The 23,513-nt window shown below is 37.2% G+C and overlaps 1 protein-coding gene across 2 annotated transcripts in view; it reads right to left on the bottom strand.

Annotated features, from left to right (window-relative positions):
* The window catches only part of HOMEZ (homeobox and leucine zipper encoding), a 38,262-nt gene extending 23,957 nt beyond the window's left edge, over nt 1-14,305 (bottom strand). Inside the window, exon 1 of one of the 2 annotated variants that reach the window (XM_053702338.1) lies at nt 13,816-14,305. The gene's annotated coding sequence lies outside the window, so the exon portion shown is untranslated. The remainder of the gene's footprint in view (nt 1-13,815) is intronic. The other variant, XM_053702339.1, reaches the window with a different exon arrangement.
* Between the last annotated feature and the right edge of the window lie 9,208 nt (nt 14,306-23,513).

Below are 23,513 nucleotides of genomic sequence, written 5' to 3'. Positions count from 1 at the left end.
AGGGGTCAAAGAAGAAATGGGATCACACAAGACCTCATATACATAATTGCCACACATAATTAAACCCTACACTCCTAATGTGAAAAAGTCACCAGATAAAAAACAAGCGCAGCAAGTTGCTATATATACTAAACAATCAAATACTAAGCACATATTATTTATATCATACTTATTGCAAAATTAGTTTAATATAGCCAACTAAGGCCTAGCATAACAATCAAATAAAAGAAAGCAGATCAAATTCCCTGTTGAGACCCTTAGGGTACATAGTGTCTAGTTTCCAAATCCACCTGGCCTCTCTACAAAGCAAATCTTTGACCCTATCACCACCTCTAATAGGTCTAGGGGCTTGATCTATCACCATAAACCTAAGTTGGTGGCCTTTCTCTAAGAAGTGTGCAGGAACAGGGAGGTTAGCTGTTTTCTTATTTCTAATGGTGGACTTATGTTGGCATATGCGGTCTTTGACCTTCTGGGTCGTCTCGCCTACATATAATAGCCCACATGGGCACTTTAACGCATAAACTACATGAGTAGAATTACATGTGTAATATCCTTTAATCATAAATGTCTCACCGGTGTACTGGTGAGAAATGCTACCCCCTATAATCACATTGCTACACTGACCACATCCTAAACAGGGAAAAGTGCCATCCTTAGGGGGCCACTTGCTCTCAGAGTCTAAGCACGGCATAGCCCTAACCAGTCTTTTACCTAAGGTGTTACCCCTACAGTAAGCTGCTCTAGGGACACTCTGAAATTCTTCTATTTCAGGGCAGGCTTCCTTTAATAAAGGCCAATTTTTCTTGATAATGTTAATTTTTTTGACTCATAACATTGTATGAAGTGACAAAGTTCATTCTTTTAGATACAGAGGTAGTATACCTCTTAGGGGGATCCTTTATGGATTTCTCCACCTCCTCTAGCCTCTGACTATCATACCCTCTCTGGATGAATTTATTCTTAATTTCTGCTGATCTGACCCGTCTCATCATGGAGTCTGAGACTATCCTGTCTACCCTGATCAATTGGGATTTGGGGACACTGTCAAAAACTTTAGGGGGATGGAAGCTTTTTGCGGTGTAACAAAGTGTTACGATCTGTAGTTTTTACAAATAAATCTGTAGTGAGGGAACCATTTTGCTTAAGTACAATAGTATCTAGGAACTCCACCTTTTGATAGTCCTCCTTGCACTCTCAATGTTATCCTTAAGCTGTCTCAGTTTGTCAGGGGGGCCCCGCCATACGATTAATAAATCATCAATGTAGCGAAACCACCGCTGGCAAAACTGATTAAAAAGAGGATCACCATAAACTACTCTCTCCTCAATGGAGTCCATGACCAGACAGGCATAAGCTGGGGCCACATTGGACCTTATAGCTGTCCCCATCCTTTGCATGTAGAACTGTTTCTCATGCAAGAAAAAATAATATGTCAATACCAGATCAAGTAATTGTATAAGCCATTCCTGTTGTTTTTGGCTATATTGTCCACTATTAGCTAATGTTTTACTTACACAATCCCACTAAATGTGGTATGACAGTGTATAGGGAAGTTACGTCCTAAGTTGACAGGATAACATCCTCCCCCAAATTATTCCATTTAGAAATGGATTCAATAAAGTGCCCTGTATCCCTAATGTAAGATTTGCCTTGTATAACCATAGGGGATAAAAACCTTGGATAGGAATTGGGCTGTAGGGCTTAAAAGTGAGTCAATCTCCGCCACAATGGGTCTCTCGGGGGGGTCTACCAGCCTTTTGTTGACCTTTGGAACTGAATAAAAAACTGGAACAATAGGAAATTTAGGGAGCAAAAAATCATACAATTTCTTCGTTAACAAATCATTAGACATACCCATATCTAACATTCTAACAAGACCTTTACATACATCATTAGTAGGATCACAGTCCAATTTCATATATGTATTGGTATCCTCAAGCTTTAGCATTATCTCCTGTTTGTATTTGGCTGAGTCCATTACTACCACCGTTTCTCCCTTGTCGGCGGGCTTGATGGTGATGTTTTTGTTATCCTGTAGGGTTCTAAGGGCCTGATACTGATTCTTGTTGTGTTTGTTAGTAGCAGCTAATTTTCTAAAGTCAGTGTCCACTCCACCATTTTAATAAAGGTTTCAACAGCCACGTTATCTCCTGAAGGGAACCTAGACACTATGTACCCTAAGGGTCTCAACAGGAAATTTGATCTGCTTTCTTTTATTTGATTGTTATGCTAGGCCTTAGTTGGCTATATTAAACTAATTTTGCAATAAGTATGATATAAATAATATGTGCTTAGTATTTGATTGTTTAGTATATATAGCAACTTGCTGCACTTGTTTTTAATCTGGTGACTTTTTCACATTAGGAGTGTAGGGGTTAATTATGTGTGGCAATTATGTATATGAGGTCTTGTGTGATCCCATTTCTTCTTTGACCCCTCCCATTATCATGTGATTGGTTACCTGTGCTGGAAGTACCTATAAATATTTGATGTGGTACATTGTTTGTTAGCTTGATAAAGGGGCAGGAGCCCCAAAAGATTGCTAAAAAAAGGTGCTGTTGCCTTATTTGTGTGTGCTACCTGTGTGTTCTGTTTGAGGTGTACATTAGGACCCTGGAAAGGTAGGTTCTCCAGGTGCTGCACTAAGACTTACTCTTATACAATTTACATGGGACATTCTCAAAAGGTGTGTGCTAGTCCTGTTGTCTTTTTACTTGTAATGTAAAGGTGTTTACTGTCCCTTTAAATACAGCAGAATCAACATATATTTTAAAATATGTAATGCAATAGCACTTACTATGAGTTTCAAATGAGCAGTAGATTTTTTTTCTCAAAAATGTCTTCAATTTACCAGCCCCTGTATCATGTGACAGCCATCAGCCAATCACTGATTCATATATGTATATACTGACTGAGAGCTCATGCACATGCTCAGTAGAGCTGGTGCCTCAAAAACTGCATATAAAAATATTGTGCACAATTTGATAATAAGTAAATTGAAAACTTTTTTTTTTCTTTAATTGTGTGCTCTATCTGAATTATGAAACGTTTTTACTTTTGTGTTCCTTTAAAAGTCAAAACAAATAAACCTGCGGTGAATAAGCACGGGTGGTAGCTGGGGGTCACACAAAGACCTCTCAAAAGTTCAACCTTAGGCCCACGTTTAATCCTACCATGTATATTGTGACAATCCTACATGTACATACACACGCACAGCCCCCATCACAGATTACTAAATTATTCTACCCGCCAGTTGTCACTATATGGAGTAATGGAGGTAAGCAAGATGTACAAAAACGTGCGACAATGACCTCTCTCCATGACAACCTCAAACACTGCAAATTCTAGATCCCATCCAATCCCCACTATTGTAATTAACATACTGTATTATAATTGTACATACTTCTGCTGGCTTTGCATTGTACATCTCTGGGAAATGCCTTTTTGAAAAATAAATGATTTATACGCTATCTGCCCTTTTCTAGCTTTCATGATATTTGTGCAGTTTATTCATTTCTTCCCATCCTTTGTTCTTGCTCACCAATCCCTGTGACATCCTCTGTGCTAGCGATCTGCTTTATCTCACTATTGCACATTATCTAGCCATACACATACCACACATAGCTACAGGGGCATAGTAAGCATAAGCTTTCTATTAGGCATAGGAAAGCACAACTGGTTTGTTTTGTTTTTTAATATACTAAATAGATTTTAGTAAACAAAGCCTGAAATTATGCACAAATGATCATATCAACAAGACCAGCTCTACATATATCTCAAAAAGGTCAGTTTATTTGTAATATTATTTCTTAATAGCTCAATTTCCAAACAAGTTAAAACAAAACAAGGTCTTGCTATTGTTCTTTAGCTCTCTCCTGTGTATCTGCCTCGCTGCCTTGTCCACCCCCTCTTTATTCTATTACCCTCCCCCACTCACTGCACATTATGGCTGCACTAAATTACTTTTTGCCATAAAATGATTTAAGAATCCAAGCAATGTATAAAAATGTACATATACTTATACAAGGGTCTTTTTGTTTTGTTGGGTGGGATTTTGTTTGTAAACTGCATCTTTATAGGGTATCCAGACTCTGTGCTCTCATCTTCCCATTTTTCCCATTGCACTCGACGCTCTGTGTATTACATGCAGGTGATTCAGACCGAGGGGTTAAATTGCTGCTGCATGTGTTCTGGACAAAAGTGTGTTATACAGTTATAATGCAAACAATTTAGCCCTTTGGGTGTTTTGAGAAAGCAAGTGGTTAACTCCCTTTCATGTATGTTTACATCTATATACATACAGTACATAAAGGGGTGGGAAATATCACTAAAGTTTAATAATCAGGGGAGTAAAGTAACTAGTCTAAAAGGGAAAAAGTTATTAGTCCACTAAATGTTAAAGATAGGACAAAAAGATGTCAACAAGAATTATCTAAAGCTCTCTGCTGTGTTGAAATAATGTAAGAAGTCTCGTCAGTGCTAATTTTAGCTTGAGAGCTGTTTAATTCACTAAGCACGACTCCAGATATGAAGAAAAGACATATACATTACAATATAATACTAAAAAAAGGTCTCCAGGCAGGATTTGTCTCCGTTAGGGTTGCCACCTGCCTGGGACGGACTGGGACCGAGTGTCCGGTTTTACACGGGACCAGACATGGAAATGTTCCGGTTTACCCAGTCCCCACACTTCTCTCCCTAAAGCATATACAACTTCTGCCTCTGTTGTTAGAAAGGTGAACTTACGCCCTTCAATGTCAAGCAGGCAAAGGACAGCCCTTTGTAAGGAACCTGATAAGCCCCTCCTCCAACCCTGCTCCTATGGCTGTCCCAAAGATTTAGTCTGGGGAGGATAGGGCGCTAAATGGCACCAGAAACTACAGGTGTATTAAGTGTCCATTTTGGGGACACTTCAGAAGAAAGAGTAGTAGAGGGGTCCGGGGGGGGGAGCTGCTTTGTTCGTCAGTCAAGAGGTTAACATGACAGTTCATAGCAAAAAAGAAAATACAAACAATAAAACCTTTTTGTCAGTTGTTTATTAAATAAATTGTTAATTAAGTAACAATAACAAGTGCACTTGTGAGTTAGAATAAGTGTGTGTGAGAGAGTGTAAGCGTTTGAATGTGCAAGTTTGTGTATACGTGTTATTTTGTATAATGTATACACTGCAAAAGCACAGCACAAGAGTGTTCAGGTTTGGCATGAATTAAAGGGTACAACCCTAGTCTCCATAGCAGCAAGTGTTTGATCATCAGGACCCACAATACAGGAGTTCTGTATCTCTAGCGACACCTACTGGCTGACTACACACCTGATAGTACCTATAAAAACATTGGGGCGCCTCATAGTGCAATATTATTAACTTCAATAGCACTCAAAAATAGTATAACACCAGCAGGAGTTATTCGAACAGGATGCTCAGAGTCTACCAGCAAGACTCCCCACGACTCGCATCTTCCTCCTTGTCTCTTCGCCTCCAAGACACCGCTCACATCCAGGCTTATCTTTGTTTTTTATCTTTAGCATTTACTCACTTTTATTGTAGGAGATCATTTTCTAGATCCAATCTATCTTTTGGGCACATCTGTTCTATGTTGTGTATGCCCATAATTAGCCATAAAGACTGTCACTAATGACAGATGTGTCCCAGCTATAGAGAGTATCATTAGGGTCTCAATAAAATAGCTGCTGTGCCCCATCTGACCTACAAGAACAAGTTTGGAAAAAAAACATTGAGTAAGGAGTCATATGTCCCTCTAGTATCACAAAGAGAAATTGTGATCACCTGCTCCACTAGACACACGCATTTAAATAATCCCTATCCGTCCTTTTAATTTAATTTGAGGATAATAACCTTCATTTGAAATAGGTGATTTCCCTCTTTTGAACGATGGATCACATGCTGATCATGTTAATAAAGACTTCATGTCCCAACTAGGTAACAGATTGGTGTTTTAACCCTTTAAGGACACAGCTTTCAGTTTGTTTTATGACGGAAAAATTCTGTCATATGTCCTTAAGAGGTTAATATGGGAGGGCTCATTTAGAACCCATATCATCATAAATGCCTCTGCCAGACTTATCTTCCTTGTGCATCACTCCACATATGCTGTACCTCTCTGCAAATTAATTTATAAAAGGGGACAGTTTACTTGAAAATAGTAATTGTCTTAAAAAATAGAAAATCCCTTATCTAAGTAGGCTCTTATGCTAATTTCTTATCTCAGTGCATTTTGACAGTTTTTCACAGACAGTGCTAGTTCATGTGTGCCGTAGAGATAACATAGTGCTCACTCCTGTGGAGTTATTTATAAGTCCGCACTGATTGGCTAAAATACATGCGCTGTCAAAAGAACTGAAACAAGGGGGAAGTCTGCAGAGGCTTAGATACAAGGTAATCACAGAGGTAAAAAGTGTATTTATATAACTGTGTTAGGCAAAACTGGGGAATGGCTAATAAAGCGATTATCTATCTTTTTAAACAATAAATAAATAGGCTGTCCCTTTAATATACTTTAGTTTTTACCTCTGTGATTACCTTGTAGCTAAGCCTCTGCACACTGCCCCTTATCTCAGTGCTTTTTATAAACTTGTATTTTAGCCAATTAGTGCTGGTTCCTGCATAAATCCACTTGAGTGAGCACAATGTTATCTGTATATGGCACACATGAACTAGCACTGCTTGGCTGTAAAAAGCTAATACAATTCACTGAGATAAGAGGCGGCCTGCAGGGGCTTAGAAACAGACAGAGGTTTAGAGGTTATAAAGTATATTAATATAACCATCTTGGTTGTGCCAAGCTGGGAAATGGGTAGTAAAGGGATTATCTATCTTTTTAAACCAAAAACAAACAAACAATCAAGTAAACTGTTTCTTTAATTTCCCTTAGCTTCAAAAATACGGTTTAAGTCATGAACATACAAAGCCCCCCCTGCCCTTGTTTGTATATATTCTCCTACGCGCACCCTCTACTGTGCATTCTAGAACTGCATTTATTCTGTAAAATGTATTGCTTCAAACAGACACTATTTGGTAGTAGCAGACAGGAAACATCAACATTTTATTTCATGATTTGTAAAGAACAAACAATTTACTTCTATTATCAAATATGCTTCATTCTCTTGTTATCCTTTGCTGAAGGAACAGCATTGCCCGTCTAGCTAGCCAATCACAAGAGACTAATGTGTGTAGGCACCAATCAGCAGCTAGCTCTCATTAGTGTAGCATATGTTCGTATTCCTTTTCAAGCACATTTGAAAATAGAAGTGAATTTAAAAGTGACTTAAAATGACACGCTCTATCTGAATCATGAAAGTTTAATTTGGACTCTCCTATTCCTTTAAAGGGACAAGTAATCCAATTATATTTTCAGGATTAGGAATAACCTTTTCAGTTTACTTCTATTATCAACTGTTTTTCATTTTCTTGGTATCCTTGGTTGAAGGAGCAGCAAGGCACTACTGGGAGCTAGCTGAACACATTGGGTCAGAGCATGTATGTGCAGCTACCAAACAGCAGCTAGCATTGCTGCTCATGAGCCTACCTCGGTATACAATTCAACATAGGATACCAAGAGAATGAAGCAATTTTTTTTTAATAGTAGTACATTAAACAGCTGTTTACAAATCACATACTCTTGTCTGATTCATGAAAGTTTAATTTAGATTTTACTGTCCCTTTAATATCAGGATTTCTATGCTTTTTAAATGTGGGCATTGTATGTACTTTTTATATACAACAAACCTAAACACTGGGGTGTCCGCCCGTGGCCCCTTCAAATTTAACCTGGTACATGGGTTTGGCACATTCAGTGGCAAAAAAAAAACCATGGAAATTCCTGAAATTGCCCAGGCAATACCATAATATGAAATCCAGTGGAGGTGGGGGGCGAACATGAGAAATACAATGCTTTTTAACATTTGGTTGTAAATTAAAAGGGGCAGAAAGGTCAAAATTATTCAGATAGAGCATACAAATGTTAAACTATTTCCCAATCTCTTCTATTATCAAATTTACTTTGTTATCTTGGTATCCTTTGTTGAATAATAACTCAGAAGCCTGCAGTCTGAGGCAGCAGTGTTTGCAACTATGTATAACATTGCAAAAACATTGTTGCAAACATTGCTACCAGATGGCTAAAGGCATAGGCATGCACCCAAGATAATCTAGGATTTATTCTTTAACATAGGATACCAAGAGAACTAAGCATTATTGATAATGAAAGAAAATTTGAAAGTTGTTTAAAATGTCACGCTCTACCCAACCCATTAATATTTAATTTTGACATTACTGTCCTTTTAAACACTGGCAGTATTTATGTTTGGGTTTTTTCTTTAAAAAGATCTTCCTTTTTTTGTTCCCAGTTATCCATTTTACATGCCGAGTGTATTAAATTGCTTACATGCAGCTCATTTACCTTTATTTTTGTTTGAAATAGCTGACATGGGCAAGTGAGCTTACATACTTGTGGCAGTAATAATGCCATTTTGTCACATAAGTTTGGGAATAGTGTGCAGGTTAGCGTTTGTTTTTATCTTCTTATTGTGGCTACATTTTTGCCCTTGCAGTTGCTCACTGGGGTGGGAATTTGTGTACAGGATTTGTTTTATTTCTTTTAACTTAGCAATACACTAAAGTTACACCTGGCAGATTTCACAATAAATAAAAAGTCTGCTTACAACAGCTGTAATCTCTACCATCAAACTCCTCCATGAACTAGTAGTTCTGGGATAGCGGGTCACATGAGTCTCTGACAATGACATCACTGTTCATCAGGTAGAGAACTGGGCTCAATATACAACAGTCCAAACATCTGTGGTGAAAGTTAGACCAATAAATGCCCCACGGGAGAGTGTACTGTAGAATTTGCCTAATTATCCATTTTTACCTTAGTAATTGATTACTAACTCCTTTACTTTGATTTGGTCATTTAAAATAGCTGTTTTCCTGTTTAAACCTCCACCTATAGAACATAGTTCACTGCTGCAGGAATGGCCTAAAATAAAGCAATATAAAAAAAAAAAGATTTTAAATCAACGCCCCAGTGGGGGTGTAAGTGAGAGCTCAGCCCTTTGTAAAGCAGTGATGGCCGACTTCCTAGCACATTAGGGCTGCAGAACAATATTTTAGAAGCCTTAAAGGGACAGTTAGTACCAACATTGTTATCGTTTAAAAAGATAAAGAACACCTTTACTACCCATTACCCAGCTTTGCACAACCAACATTGATATATTAATATACTTTATAACATTTAAACCTCTAAATGTATGCCTGTTTCTAGGTCACAACAGACAGCCTCTTATTACATGCTTTTTTATTAGCTTTTCACTACAAGAGGCTACAAATCCATGTGGGCCATATAGATAACATTATGCCTCTCTCCCATGGAGTTGTGCAGGACACAGCACTAGTTGGATAAAATGCAAGTAAATAGATAATAAATAACCATGTGATCAGGGGGCTGTCAAAAGAGGTTTAGATACAAGGTAATCACAGAGGTTAAAAGTGTATTAAAGGGACAATCAAAGTCCCAAAAAAACTTTCATGTTTCAAATAGGGCATGTAATTTTAAACAACTTTCCAATTTACTTTTAGCACCAATTTTGCTTTGTTCTCTTGGTATTCTTAGTTGAAAGCTAAACCTAGGAGGTTCATAAGCTAATTTCTTAGACCTTGAAGGCCGCCTCCAATCTAAATGCATTTTGGTAGTTTTTCACCACTAGAGGGCATTAGTTGACGTGTTTCATATAGATAACATTGAGCTCATGCATGTGAATTTACCATGGAGACAGCTCTGATTGGCTAAAATGCAAATCTGTCAAAAGAACTTAAATAAGGGGGCAGTCTGCTAAGGCTTAGATACAAGGTAATTACAGAGGTAAAATGTGTATAATAACCGTTTTGGTTATGCAAAACTGGGGAATTGGTAATTAAGGGATTATCTATCTTTTAAAACAACAACAATTCTGGTGTTGACTGTCCCTTTAATATAACCATGTCGGCTGTGCAAAACTGGGGAATGGGTAATAAAGGGATTATCTATATTGTAAACAATAAAAATGTTGTAGTAGACTGTCCCTTTAAGGGATGCATATAAATGTATGGCTATTAAACAATAAAACATATAATTATATAATAGATTTAGGTAAGGTCACATTGTATTTTCTGTTTGCTGATCTTCTCACCCCAAAGCACACATTTTTAGTAATGTTTTTTTTCTAAGGCCACAAACCTATGGCACATGATGTTAGTTCTGCTTTTCCTGAAGATCCGCAAAACCTAGTTTCAAAGGCCATATGTAACTCACACTGCCAGTTGTCTAGCCCTGTATTAAAGGATCTTCCTGCAATGCGCTTAACTAAATATGGTCTACTCAGTCCAGATGCGCGTTCACGTGTCGTGCATGCTCTCTAACCCTCCCTTTGTAAACAGAGAAATCTAGTTGTTATTAGACAGTTACGAGGATCAGAAATCTGCTGCTGTGATCGCTAACACTATAGTGTTCAATGAATGTATTCATTCATTGAATACTATGTTGAATTGAAATGTAATAGGGTTTTAACGCATGCGCAGGTCCACTGCTCAATGGGAGCACGCTTGAGACATACGTATAAAGCGGGTGGGACCGCTCTATACGTCACAAATTTTACTGAACTAGGAAGTGGCATAGTCCACATGAAAACGGCATAAAGTTTGTTTATTAACAAATGGTACTTTTGTAAAAAAAAAAAGTTAGCGGTTCCATAAAATAACAGTACACAAATGATTAGTCGTTAACGCATGTCACTAACTTTACATTCACTTTAAATACAAATTGTATCTGCTGCTTTACAGAGTACACTGTCCCTTTAAACAATAGGACATGATAACTACTGAAATATATTGTTCATTGTTAAATCCTGTTTGCTTGCTTGTAACTTTAGATTGCGTCAAAAAAATGATTTGAAAGGTGGCAATTTTGTTGCCTCCTTCAGTGACTGGGAAGGCTAAAAAAAATGTAAGTAAAAGTTCTCTTCCTTATGTCCTAACAATAAAAAGGATTAGGTTTCTTTTTTTGCCATACAATTTCATATACTGTGCCTGTGTACATTTGTAGTTATAGAAATGTGTGTATATGTGTTTATATATTCTGACATTATACGTTGCAATGTATTATTTGTTACTCCCCCCCCCCCCAAGAAAACCATGTACACCCATGACTGACTTCAAGAGGAGTGTGACAAAAGCAAACAAGATTCACAGCACTATATTATTCAACAAAATTTATTCCAGAGTGTGAATCCATCAGCAATGTTTCGGGTTCTTAACCCTTACTCATGCTATATGATACAACCATTATTTAAAGGGACAGTTAAGTCAAAATAAAACTTAAATGATTCAGATAGGGAATGCAATTTTAAACAACTTTCCAATTCACTTTTATCATCAAATTGGCTTTGTTCTCTTGGTATTATTTGTTGAAAGCTTAACCTAGGTAGGCTCATATGCTAATTTCTAAAACCTTGACGGCAACCCCTTATTTCAATGCATTTCGCATTTTTTTACATCTAGAGGGCATAATTTAATGTGTTTCATATAGATAACACTGTGACCACGCCCTGGATTTACAAATGAGAGGGCACTGATTGGCTAAATACATGTCTGTCAAAATAACTGAAATAAGGGGGCAGCCTGCAAAGGCTTAGATACAAGGTAATCACAGAGGTAAAAGGTGTATTATAACTGTGTTGGTTATGCAAAACTGGGGGTAATAAAGGGATTATCTATCTTTTAAAATAATAACAATTCTGGAGTAGACTGTCCCTTTAATGAACGTATATTGCACACTTGTACTAACAAGTTTCTTAATTGCCTATTACAGCATATCTATTAAGTTTACAAAATACACCACCTAGTGGCACCCACTATAAACATATTAGATCAAATGTAATCAATGAATCATAGCATACATCAAGAGGTCAAGAGGAGTGTGTCCCTAGCCATCAGGAATACAAGGAGATATGACAGCAGAAAACACCAACAACTACATAAAAGATATTAGAAATCATTCCATTTAAAGAGACATTAAAGGGAAAGTCAACACTAAAATTGTTATTGTTTAAAAAGATAGCTAATGCCTTTACTACCCATTCCCCAGCTTTGCACAACCAACATTGTTATATTAATATACTTTATGACATTTAAACCTCTAAATTCCTGCTTGTTTCTAAGTCCCTAAAGACAGCCTCATATCACACGCTTTTTATTAGCTTTCACAAGTAACCATGTTAGCTGTGCAAGACTAGGGAATGGGTAATAAAGGGATTATCTATCTTTTTAAACAATACATTTTTTGGAGTTGACTGTCCCTTTAAACACTAAATAAATGTTAGATAGAGTGATGCATTCAAAGAAAAGATTAATCTGAAATTAACATGTAGATGTATTTTTCATTAGCTGTTTAAATATTGACAAAATAAGTGTAAAGGTTTAGTTTCTATAAAACAATGGGAGCTGCCATGTTGTTACCTTCTCTGCTGTGACCAATTAGGGACAGTTATAAATAGGTCACTAGAGTGTGCAGCCAATGGCTGTGTGGAATATAACAGCGTTCTACACTTCCATTTATAACTGGAACTGAAAAGATTACAATTTAACCCCTTCCCGCCCAGCCTTATGTGTCTGCAGTGTTACAAAGTTCTGATGTAAACAAGTAAAAAATTGAAATCACGCAATTCTGTGATTTCAATGAAGGAATTGTGTTGGGGGGGGGGGTGCGTCTATGATTCTAGGCACGCCCTCCAGCCCACGATCTCATTAAGGAAGCAGCTTTGGTTTTAGTACAACCAATGGGCTATGACGTCCTAAGTATATTGCAGAGTTTTGTGTGTGTGATTTATCATTTTATATTACCATCTCAAAGTGTTTAATGTCCCTTTACGGGGGTTACTACTAGCTTGCAAAATAAAAGCTATAATACTTTATAAATCAAGACAACATACAGAATAGCTACAATTCAGAGTATATTACATAGTTTTGATTTATGTTCAAATGAATTACTTCTTAATTGAACACCTGTCACCCTGTAGTGTTCATTCACAGAGCATGAACAGAAGCCATCAGTCAAGCACTGCTTCAAAAAAACAGAGGATACTAGAAGCCAACTGAACACAAAGCAAAACAAAGAGGTGGATCATAGAACCAATAGCAGGATATAGTGGAGCATACCTCTACAAACTCATGTAAAGCAACTCTTGAAACATGTATTAAGCAAAGTGTTTTATGTTAAAAGTGTAATGTGCGTCTCAAATATGGCTCAAGTCTCTGGACAAAGGCACCAGCAATGCCAAATTAAAAGATGTAAATCTGTGAGGTCAAGAAAGAAACCTCAGCTGATATGCAAAATGAAGGAGGAAAACATAAAGGTAGTAGCTATAAAAAGGTCAGAGGCAAACCGAGGAAGGTAAACACATTGCTGCGATGGTAACAAGCACAGAGAATAGTGTGTAACAAAAAGCGAGGATGCAGTAAACTTCACTGACAAGTAAATAAACACTGAATTAGATACAGATGTGCTGAATGAATAAAACAAGTGGCGATGAGTAAGGCTGAAGAAACCAACACAAAGGATCGGGACAGTGAGTAGAAGAGAGGGCAGAGGAGCATATGCAGCGAGCGACACTGAGATGACTGAGAGCACGAACCAGGGAACGCATAGGGGGAGGGGAGCCAGGCCTGTACCTACAAGCAGGGATCAGCCATAGGCAAGACAACAATGTACCGGAGTGTGTCACTGGCTATAGGGGGAGCTCACACATGGTCACTATACTCACCACACGCGCACTCTGTGTTCTAGTCACTGCATTTGTAGCCATATTCACAGAACTCGCATAGTAACTGAACGTACTTAGTCCATTAGATCAGCTGTCACTCTTGTAGCTCTGCTGCTTCTATACTGTACGGCAGATCACTCTCTCCATGATCTGATCACAGTCTATGTTATGACCAGATGCTCTGACTTTGTGTTCCGTGTCCCTTGACTGAGCACTTTGTGTAGATTTCTGCGGTCTCGTTGATTTCAGCAGTCCGATGATCCGGCGGGGCAAGCTTTCTTAGAGAGCTGATGTGTCACTCTATACGTGTGATCAGGCTAGTTTATGTACATAATCGTATTGTTTTAACAATGGGTCGTCTGCTTCAGACACTTTAGTCACTGAGATCTGCTGTCTCGTACATTGTTGTAGCCGGAGCTGTCCCTGAGGCCTTGAAGTCGCCCGGCTGTCTCTCCGCAAGCGTGTGAGTGCATTGGTGTGAGCACAGGAAGGGAGGGTCCTAGAGCAGGGGTGTGATTAGAGACAGTCACAGTTGCAGACACCCAGTGCTTGGGATACAGAGGGAGTTCCTTCTCAGCCTGGAAGCAAGGTTCGTTCACCTGTTCAGGGGTGAGCCTAGGCCAGAGAAGACAAGGCAGACCCTGGTAAATACTTACATAATATAAATAGAGATTATAAATATAGAATATAATTTGAGCTAACTGCATAATGTGCTAGGGATACATAAAAGCAATAAAATGGTTAAATATAGACGTTACATAAAGCCTATTCAAATTTAATTTAACAGGAATGTAAAAATGTATAGAAATGTTCATAAAGGATTAAAGGCCCAAGTTGTCATTAACGGTGCAGCTACTAACTTAATTACAAAGCATGACTTAAAGGGACAGTTTACTCAAAAAATATCTCCCCTTTAATTTGTTCCCAATGATCCACTTTACCTGCTGGAGTCTATTACATTGTTTACAGTATTTATATTACCCTTATATTGGCATTTTAAATGGTTGATTTAGCCTGTGGTATCCCCACCTATTCTGAAAGTTTTTGGCCTCCAGGCCAAGCTGTGTAATCACAGCCAGCAGAAGAAATTATACTACTATTGGGGATAGAAGAGATAAGGTAATAAAATGTTAATTTTCCATTGTTCTCTTCAATTACTGGTAATTGGTTTATGAACAGATATAAGATAAAAAAAAAACATATGTGTGTGTGTATATATATATATATATATATATATATATATATATATATATATATATATATATATATATATATATACAATGTGATAAAGTAATGAGATCTGATTATACCTACAAACCCCTTTTATTAGGTTGTGGCTTTAAAACACAAAATCAGCTAATTCATATACACAAATAAACCTTAAAAAGCAAATTCTTATATATTGTATACTCTGCAGTTGGTTAAAAAGTAATTGGAAAGGGATTAAGGGAAAAATAATTTTACAGTATACTGTCCCTTTAACATAAATAAACACAAGAGACAGATTGTGGGTTGAAGACTGCAAGTGGTCGCGTTTATTCAACATGACAAAATAACCGACTATTAACTAGGATGGCGGCACATTGAGTCACCAGTCTACTCAAGTTAAAAAAAGAGGTCAGGGCCCCAACCGGAGTTTGCAATGGAGCCCCTCAGTGCTCCGCCCACTGCACTGACAATAAGGGGCTTGCAGGGAGTTCACGTGACCTGCCTACTCGAGAAGGACACCATAGGCACACACCTAGAGTTAGTAGGCCCTTCCTTTTACCTGCCCATCACTCCACACCATTCATTGTCCTAAGATGGAAACAAGGGGCCAATACCTTCCGCTACTAGAGTGCACTTTCCCTTAAGGGGACCCAGTGGGGACGGCTGCTCAAGCCAACTCTCAACAGGGAGGGAACAAATTAAGCACACAGGCTACAAAAGGTAGCTTGATTAACCCTACCCCAGACATGTTACCCTAAAGCAGCCCGTACGGGAGCCGTAAGACCCAAGCTCCATCCATATTCAGGGAGGGAGGGAAAAATAGAAATCTTCACTCAATGCAGCAGGAAAAAGAGAGACCTGTAACTTCCTGCTGAACCCTTATAAAGTTAAGTCGGAGACCTCCCAATACACTGTAACATTGTTGCAAACACTACAGCAAACCTCCCATTCCACTGAACCTTAACCCTTAAAGGGACACTAAACCCACATTTTTTTCTTTCATGATTCAGGTAGAGAATACAATTTTAAACAAAATTTCAATTTACTTCTATTAGCTAATATGCTTCAGTCTTTAGATATCCTTTGTTGAAGAAACAGCCATGCGCATGGGTGAACCAATCACACGAGGCATCTATGTGCAGCCACCAATCAGAAGCTACTGAGCCTATCTAGATAGGCTTTTCATCAAAGTATATCAAGAGAATGAAGCAAATTAGATAATAGAAGTAAATTAGAAAGTTGTTTAAAATTGTACGCTCTATCTAAATCATGAAAGAAAATTTTGGGGTTTCATGTCCCTTTAAGGCTGCTTCAAGCCCATGAAGGGCTCTACACTAATCCTTATATTGTATTCAATACGTTCACTGTCTGAGCACTCATACGACTGTGTTGATTTGCAAAGCTAGGTCTTTCCAGAAAAAATGTTTTATTCATTACATAAATATCTCTAAAATCAAATACATCTAAAAACCATTTTATAAATGGAACAAAGAAAAAAAAATTGAACCTTAAAATATTGCTTTTCAGGGAGAAACGCTAATAAATGTTCCCAGGAACATATTCACTTCAAATACCTGATACTCAAAACTTCTCTAACAGAAATCTCATATTTTTCAATGATTTTATTGTGTGTCATCCACAACTCTGCATAAACAGCCAACAAGCTACAATTTACATTTCTAAAATTTTTGAGGTGTCTCATAGGGCCTGATGGTCAAAAACTCACTGGCATTGAGAGAAATCATGCAAAATCTTTGGGGGAGGGGGGTATTTTTGAACATTATATTAACATTTTATGTTTCTCTCCTTCACAGCCAGAACCGTGCACAGCGAGATAAACAGCTCTAAAGCTAAAAGGTGCCTTTCTAAAAATAAATAACCTCACCAGAGCAGAGAGCTTTAGAGCATCAGGCCCCAAATGTTTAAAGGGATAGAAAGGTCAAACATTGAATATGCACGGGTGCATTTCTATTTGAAATAGAAGCATTTTTGTAATATACTTCATTAGCAAAAATGCGTCTAGTAAAAGTTGTTTTGCTGCGGCATACGCACATATCCTGTTCACCATTATTCAAGCAGCACACCTTCATAGAAAGTAGGCAGTGGCTTGTATGATCCAAATTCAGAAGCAATACACCACCACCAGATCTCTGAGCAGGAAAGGTGTTTGAATACTAGTGCACGTGCCCTCACGGGATGTGTGCGAAATGCTGCTGAAAAGCAGTAATAACTTCTACAAGAAGCTTTTTTGCTAATGGAACTATGTTGCAAAAATGCTTATAATTCAAATAAAAAAAAGTCCCCATGCACATTTCAATTTTTTGACCTTCTTATCCCTTTAATAGTAACAAAATGTGATTGTCCATATGGTATCACAGCAGATTGACCAACATGCTAATGAGAATGGTTATTCCACTAAGTCTATGGCTGTATTGTGGACAGAAGAGGATAGATGTAACTCTCCAGTGGTTATCCAAAAGCCAGGAACTAGCCCAATAGTGTCAAATGACTACTCTCAGTGGAATGTCTACTTTCCAACAGCGGACATGTTGGGCTGGGATATCCCACGGCTAGCCAAGTGCAGTTGCCAGGGCTACCGAGCTATGTTTAGCCAGCTGCTGTGGGGTGATTAGATTTCCTGTCTACACAAGGTATGATGATTTTAATTGACAAACTGCCTTAGTTAATAACTATTACCTAAACATTAGTTATTCTTTGGTAAAAAAACAAAACTATAAACACCATATGCTGTTAAATTCTACATATAATAATAGGGGCTGTAGTATAATTTAATTAGTCCTAAGCATCTATTCCTTGCATATATCCAGTGTTGATTTACTCTTGCGATGAATACTAGAACAGTACGGCTGTACAGTTTCTAGTTAGGAAAAACACACTTGTTTATTTTATATATGCATACCATATGTCAGCAACTAATTTAAATGGTAAACTATCAGTATATAAAATAAATGTTTAAAAAATGATTTAACGTTGTGATTTTGATTGCAAAATGTGTAATGTTTAGCAAATAAAGAGCATTTTTAAAATATACCCTTTAAAAAGCTTGGTGTAATTTATGTTCCTGGTCTTCTTTACTGTGTCTAGTTAGGGGGGATATGCAAATGAGCTTTCATTTGAGGTACAACCACTAATCCAGTAACATTCTACAAAATGATTGCTTAGACCAGAGCCTAAGCTCATTTACATATATCCATAACTGTGTTTCCTCCCTAAGGGGACAATTGTATCCCCTTAACAACAATCATTTCATTTAAAGGGACATAGAAATGAACTGTATCCTGGGGCTGTACCACCTGCATACTGTTGCAAGACACTTTGCAATCAAAGCACATTAAAAAAAAGAAAGTTTTTAGTTTTTTTACATAACTGCCACCATGTATAGTTTAGTTAATTAAAGGAACACTAAACCCAACATTTTTCTTTCATGATTTAGATAGAACATGTGATTTTAAAGGGACATAATACTCATATGCTAAATCACTTGAAACTGATGCAGTATAACTGTAAAAAGCTGACAGGAAAAGATCACCTGAGCATCTCTATGTTAAAAAGGAAGATATTTTACCTCACAATCTCCTCAGCTCAGCAGAGTAAGTTCTATGTAAAAAGTTATACTCGGTTACTGCCCAGCTGCAGGTAAATAAAAAATGAAGAAATGAACAGCAGCCAATCATGAACTCTTTTACTGTGATCTCTTGAGATTTCACTTAACTCTCATGAGATTTCATTGTAAACTTCCTTACACTGAATAGGGAAATAAGATGAGTGTGCAGGAAAGCTCGCTCCTTCCGCTGTCCCGGGACAGACATACTGATTTGCTGCTTAGAAGTCATTTACAATGGGATGTGGCTACTGAGGAACTTTTGAGGTAAAATATCTTTCTTTTTTACATAGAGATGTTCAGGTGATATTTTCTAGTCAGCTTTTTACAGCTATGCTGCATCACTTACAAGTGTTTACACTTTAAACATTTGGGTATTATGGCCCTTTAGCAACTTTTCAATTTACTTCTATTATCTAATTTGCTTAATTCTTTTGTGATCCTTTTTTTTTTTTTTTAAACCGCAGCTATGCACTTACTTGGAGCAAGCTGAACACATCTGGTGAACCAATGAAAAGAGGAATTTGTGTGCAGCCACCAATCAGCAGCTAGCTTCCTGTATTGCATTGTTGCTCCTTAAAGGGATAGTAAACCCTAAAATGTTCTTTTATGATTCAGATAGAACATACAATTTTAAACAACTTTCCAATGTAATTCTATTATCAAATTTTCTTCATTCTCTTGTTATCCATTGCTGAAGGGACAGTATTGCACTACTGACAGGAAGCTGAAAATATCTATTTAGCCAATCACAAGAGACAAATGTGTGCAGGCACCAATTAGCAGCAGCTCCCACTAGTGTATGATATTTGCGTATTCATTTTTTAACAAGGGATACTAAGAGAACAAAGCACATTTGAAAATAGAAGTGAATTTAAAAGTGTCTTAAAATGACATGCTCTATCTGAATCATGCAAGTTTAATTTTGACTTTCCTATCCCTTTAACCTACCTAGTAGTACCTACATATTCTTTTCAACTAAAGACACAAATAGAATGAAGTAAATTGGAAAGTTTTTTTTTTTTTAAATCAGATGCTTTGTCTGAATCATGAAAGAAAAATTCTGGTTTTGATGTCCCTTTTAACTAACACCATATTCTCTGTCTAATGTAATTGACCATGGGATCTTTATCAAATCTGTGCTGTGTGTAGGTGAGTCTTTTATTCTGTGCTGAGCTGCCATAGCTTTCTGATTTTAGGCCTAATGATTCTTTGTAAACAAAGCTTTTCTTTCCAAACATTTTAACTAGCTCCCTTCCTTCTGAAATATATATATATATATATATATATATATATATATATAATCTTTTATACAGATTTGTTGCAAAGGTGCAGGGGAACAATAAATCAGCCTACCGTTGTACAGGGGATGAGTCCTGACAGCGCACATGTTCTCTCTCTCTCTTTGAGTCCTTTCCAACTGTCTCAATGTTCACAAAACAGCAGCAGCCTTCAACGCTGCCCCTTATACATCCGCCATATCTTTTCTGTAAAAGCTTGCGTGCTGTAGCACTCACTATACTGTGCTATGGCTTTTAGAGAGAGAATAAGGGCAGACATGCAAGGAGTAGTAGTAGCCAGTACTAAAAATGTAAAATAAAAATTGTTCTTACACCAGTGCTAGGCCCTCCGCCCCGCTGCTCACTCACTTTAGCTGGGTTCAAAGCAGCCGCAGCACTCGCCTTAGCGTGACCCTGCGCTACTCTCTCAGGAGGCCTTAAAATGCTTGCAAATCAAAGGAATTAATAATTGCTGCTCCCCTTATCTCCTCTAGCACATACCCATTCACTAACTATAACAAATAACTTGAAATATTTTCTGTTGCTATGTATTTTTATCATTTATTTGTATAGCGCCTCAAAATTATCAATCATAAATATATTTACATTTAAACAATGTTTACGAAATATTTATTTTAAACAATGTTATTTTATATTTTTTATATTTGTTTTAAAAAGCATTTTCTTTCAGATATACAAATGATATATGTACAGGTAGCCCTCAGTTTACGCCGGGGTTAGGTTCCAGAAGGAATGGTTGTAAATCGAAACCGTTGTAAATTTAAGTCAATGGGAAGTGAGGGAGTTAGGTTCCAGGCCCCTCTCAAAATTGTCATAAGTAACACCTAATATTATTTTTAAAGCTTTGAAATGAAGACTTTAAATGCTAAACAGCATTATAAACCTAATAAAATAATCACACAACACAGAATATATAATTAAACTAAGTTAAATGAACAAAAACATTTGCTAAACAGCGTTATAAACCTAATAAAATAATCACACAACACAGACTTCACTTGCATTTTTCTGTAAAGCAGTTCTTTCTATGCATTCCAAACTGGACTGATTTATAGACAGGAAGATCTTGTTCCTTTGAAATCTGCTCGATAGCTCAGGTCTGGTTAAACTGATTAATTTCAGTTTTCTTGGCTTTGCCGCAACACAAGCGGACAGCTCCACCTACTGGCTATTTTAATAAATGCACTGCTTCTCAATGCTTTTCAATAGCAGTCACATGACTGGAAAAAAAGGTTGTTATTCTGAAACGGTGTAAATTGAACTGTTGTAAACCGAGGGCCACCTGTATTAAAATTGCAAAATGGCAATTTCAAATATTTTTGCATTTTGTTTTGTATGCATTTATTTTTGCAATGCAGGGCTGATATTTACTGATAAATACTTAGCACACTTGAGCAAATTTAACTAGTATGCCCCTTTAAGAATATTCTAGATAACTTATTAAGCTATTTACAGTAAAAAAATAAATATTTTTTTTAATTTTTTTTTTTATCATTTATGCATAAAATATAAGAAGTCTATTTTTCCCCTCACGTGTGACAAAAGTTTGAAACTTATGTTCCTAACGCAAGCATTTTTTTCTGCATTCCGTATTTTCATTATAGAATGGAAATCATTTACTCAACAAGTATATAAAAAAAATATACAATGAATTCTTCATGGTGCAAACAGATGACAATGAACAAACAAATACAATCAGCAGTATAAAAATCTAATCATCAAATATATTCACAAAGATTGACTAAAGTGAAATGTATTGGACTAAAAGTGAAATAAGAGAAGTATTCTTGTTTGTTATTATAATAGCCTGGTGGAAAAAAATATTCAGAAAACGGTTTGACTGAGTTTGTAAAACTCAACCTTGGCCTACGATAAAAGATAGACGATTAAAAAACAATGGCCAGGGTGAGATGAATCAGATAAAAAAATTCCGACTCTTATTCATCCTTGAAAAGTAAATGTCCTTAAAGGGATGTTAAACCCACATTTTTTTCTTTCATGATTCAGCGAGAACATGCAATTTTAAGCAACGTTCTAATGTACTTCTATTATCAACTTTTCTTTGTTCTCTTGCTATCTTTATTTGAAAAGGCAGGAATGTAAGGTTAGGAGCTGGCCCATTTTTGGTTCAGCACCTGGGTAGCGCTTGGTGATTGGTGGCTGCTAAACTAAACTGCATACTGACCAACTGCCTACCAGTACCTAAGATGGTGGTGACCAGTGGGTGGGGGAAGTAGGGAAGAGAGCTCTTTGAAAGGGATCAGGGGGTAGGAGAGTAATTGCTACATTACAGCTAAAATTTACCTTTCAAGCTACTTGATTAACCACTTCACTGCTGGAAATAATAGAAGTGTGATGCGCAGCTGCAGTTAGCAGCATTCTAATTACCAAAAACCAAAGGCAAAGCCATGCATGTCTGCTATTTCTGAACCATGGGGATCCCAGAGAAGCTTTACAATCATTTGTGTCATGATTGCACAAGCAACATGTAAATAATTTCTGTGAGAAACCCAAAGTTTGTAAAAAAAAAAAATATATATATATATGATTTGGTGGTGAAATGGTGGCATGAAATATACCACAATAGGCCTAGTTCAATACCTTGAGTTGTCTACTAAAAAAAATATATCGTTTTTACAGGTCATATACAAGAAAAAAAAACATATAAATAAGCGCACAGGCATATACAGTTGAAATATTGGAAACTAGGAGTATATATAAAAAACTGATTAAAAGTCCCAAGTAATATCGCAGATGTATAGTCGGATCCGTTTTCACATCACCTATCAGTTCTACATTCAATTTCCGGAATAAGTGAGAAAGATGGGTACTCGCCAAACTAAACCTCAATCTTATTCAGTCCTGGGAGAGAAAGCGGCAAGCGTGACGGATGCTTGTTCCCACTGGGCGTGTAAGTCCAATAGAATCCTCACGTTCTGTGTCAAAAGCGGCTCATCTAGTAACTGCTTGTTCTCACTGTGCGTGTACGTCCAGCGGAATCCCCACGTACTGCGTCACTAGCGGCTCATCTCGTATTTAAGGAATTAATGAGAAAAGATGCCCCAAATAGTGTAAAAACGTTTAATTATTATAGAAAGACACGCAAGAAAATAAAAAGGCTTACACTGTCAAACCTCAATCGAAAATGAGGTAAGTACAGGGAGTGCAGAATTATTAGGCAAATGAGTATTTTGACCACATCATCCTCTTAATGCATGTTGTCTTACTCCAAGCTGTATAGGCTCGAAAGCCTACTACCAATTAAGCATATTAGGTGATGTGCATCTCTGTAATGAGAAGGGGTGTGGTCTAATGACATCAACACCCTATATCAGGTGTGCATAATTATTAGGCAACTTCCTTTCCTTTGGCAAAATGGGTCAAAAGAAGGACTTGACAGGCTCAGAAAAGTCAAAAATAGTGAGATATCTTGCAGAGGGATGCAGCACTCTTAAAATTGCAAAGCTTCTGAAGCGTGATCATCGAACAATCAAGCGTTTCATTCAAAATAGTCAACAGGGTCACAAGAAGCGTGTGGAAAAACCAAGGCGCAAAATAACTGCCCA

The sequence above is a fragment of the Bombina bombina genome, chromosome 2, assembly GCF_027579735.1.
Source record: "Bombina bombina isolate aBomBom1 chromosome 2, aBomBom1.pri, whole genome shotgun sequence".
Classification (NCBI taxonomy): Eukaryota; Metazoa; Chordata; class Amphibia; order Anura; family Bombinatoridae; genus Bombina; species Bombina bombina.
The sequence above is the reverse complement of the archived record's forward strand: the minus strand, read 5'-3'. Positions and strand labels throughout refer to the sequence as shown.